Here is a 2,792-nt window from a genome sequence, read left to right on the forward strand (position 1 = left end):
TCTTTGAATTTCCTTTTTACTTTTTCATCATATTTCAATGAGTTAAAGGCGTTTTTTGAAAAATCGGCTCGCTCAAACCGCTCTACGACTGTTTGGTTGCGTAGATAACGAGAAAATACGCAGGTTCAACAAAAAATCGCTCGAAAAGGACACCCGGAGCCCGAGTTATGGCCGTTTGAAGTTTCCCTTTTTCCCGGTTACCTTCAACCCTTAAGATGCTGAATTTTCGAATGATCGTAACTTTCGACTCGAACGTCCTATCAACGCGATTGTTTTTTTGATTCCCCGTTTTTTTTCGAGATCTATTCGAAAAGTTCATTCGCTTCGGTTGAATTTCGCTTTAATTTTTTCGTCGCATTTCTACCAGTATAAGAATGAGGTAAACGCGTTTTCTGAATAATCGGCTCGCTCAAAACCGCCTCACTACATTTCAAACGCGTAGATATCGATAAAATACGTGGGTTCAAAAAAAATCGTACTGAAACGGACGTCCGAAGCCCCGAGTTATGGCCGTTTGAAGTTTCCCTTTTTCCCGGCTACCTTCAACCCTTAAGATGCTGAATTTTCGAATGATCGTAACTTTCGACTCGAACGTCCTGTCGACGCGATTTTTTTTTGATTCCCCATATTTTTTCCAGATCTATTCGAAAAGTGCATTCTCTTCGGTTGAATTTCACTTTAATTTTTTCGTCGCATTTCTACCAGTATAAGAATGAGGTAAACGCGTTTTCTGAATAATCGGCTCGCTCAAACCGCCTCACTACATTTCAAACGCGTAGATATCGATAAAATACGTGGGTTCAAAAAAAAAATCGTCTGAAACGGACGTCCGAAGCCCGAGTTATGGCCGTTTGAATTTCCTTTTTATTTTCTCATCTTATTTCTACTTAACCTAAGAATGAACAAAAGGCGTTTTTCGAAAAATCAGCTCGCTCAAACTACCTTACGGAAGTTTGGTTGCGTAGGTATCGAAAAAATACGCAAGTTCAAATAAAAAATCGCCTGAAACGGGGAACCGAAGCCCGAGTTATGGCCGTTTGAAGTTTCCCAAATTCCCTGCTACCTTCAATCTCTAATTTTTTTTTCAAATGATCGTAACTTTCGACTCGAACGTCTTTTCGACGCTATTTGTTTTTCGTTTCCTCTTAATTTTGCGAAATCTATTTGAAAAACTCATCCCCTTTCATTGAATTTCTTTTTTACTTTTTTCATCGTATTTCAATTAGTAAAAGGCGTTTTTTGAAAAATTGGCTCGCTCTAACCGCTCTACGACGGTTCGGTTGCGTAGATACCGAACAAATACGCAGGTTCAAAAAAAAAATCGCTCGAAAAGGACATCCGAAGCCCCAAAAAAAATACGCAGTTTCAAAAACAAATCGCCTGAAACGGACGTCCGAAGCCCGAGTTATGGCCGTTTGAAATTTCCTAAATTCACGGCTACCTTCAATCTTTAAGAATTGTTTTCGAATGGTCGTAACTTCCGACTCGAACGTCGTTTCGGCGCAATTCTTTTTTTGATTCCTCGTATTTTTGCGAGATCTATTTGAAAAACTCATCCCCCCTCATTGAATTTCCTTTTTACTTTTTCGTCATATTTCAATGAGTAAAAGGCGTTTCTCGAAAAATCGGCTCGCTCGAACCGCCTTACGACTGTTCGGTTGCGTAGATATCGAAAAAATACGCAGGTTCAAAAAAAAAATCGACTGAAACGGACATCCGAGGCCCGAGTTATGGCCGTTTGAAATTTACTTTTTTCCCGGGCACCTTCGGCCTTTAAGATGCTGAATTTTCGAATGATCGTAACTTTCGACTCGAACGTCCTTTTGACGCAATTTTTTTTTTGATCCCTCGTATTTTTTCGAGATCTATTCGAAAAAGCCATTCGCATTCGTTGAATTTCATTTTAATTTTTTCGTTATATTTCTACTCGTATAAGAATGAGCAAAAAGGCGTTTTCTGAAAAATCGGATCGCTCAGACCCCGTCGCGACGTTTCGGTTGATTAGATATCGTAAAAATATGCAGGTTCAAAAAAAAAAACGATTTTTTGTTTTATTCCTCTTATTTTTGCGAGATGTATTTGAAAAACTCATCCCCTTTCATTGAATTTCCTTTTTACTTTTTCATCGTATTTCAATTAGTAAAAGGCGTTTTTTGAAAAATCGGTTCGCTCAAACCGCTCTACGATGGTTTGATTGCGTAGATATCGAAAAATACGCGGGTTCAAAAAAAATCGTCTGAAACGGACGTCCGAAGCCCGAGTTATGGCCGTTTGAAGTTTCCCTTTTTCCCGGCTACCTTTAACCCTTAAGATACTGAATTTTCGAATGATCGTAACTTTCGACTCGAACGTCCTCTCGACGCGTATTTTTTTTTGATTCCCCGTATTTTTTTGAGATCTATTCGAAAAGTTCATTCGCTTCGGTTGAATTTTGCTTTAATTTTTTCGTCGCATATCTACCGGTATAAGAATGAGATAAACGCATTTTTTGAAAAATCGGCTCACTCAAACCGCCTCACGACATTTCGAACGCGTAGATATCGAAAAATACGCGGGTTCAAAAAAAATCGTCTGAAACGGACGTCCGAAGCCCGAGTTATGGCCGTTTGAATTTCCTTTTAATTTTCTCATCTTATTTCTACTCAACCTAAGAATGAGCAAAAGGCATTTTTTGAAAAATCGGCTCGGTTAAACCTCCTTACGGCAGTTTGGTTGCGTAGATATCGAAAAAATACGCAGGTTCAAAAAAAAAATCGACTGAAACGGACATCCGAAGACCGAGTTATGGCCGG

The sequence above is a fragment of the Solanum tuberosum genome, unplaced genomic scaffold, assembly GCF_000226075.1.
Source record: "Solanum tuberosum cultivar DM 1-3 516 R44 unplaced genomic scaffold, SolTub_3.0 scf00488, whole genome shotgun sequence".
NCBI classification, from domain to species: Eukaryota; Viridiplantae; Streptophyta; class Magnoliopsida; order Solanales; family Solanaceae; genus Solanum; species Solanum tuberosum.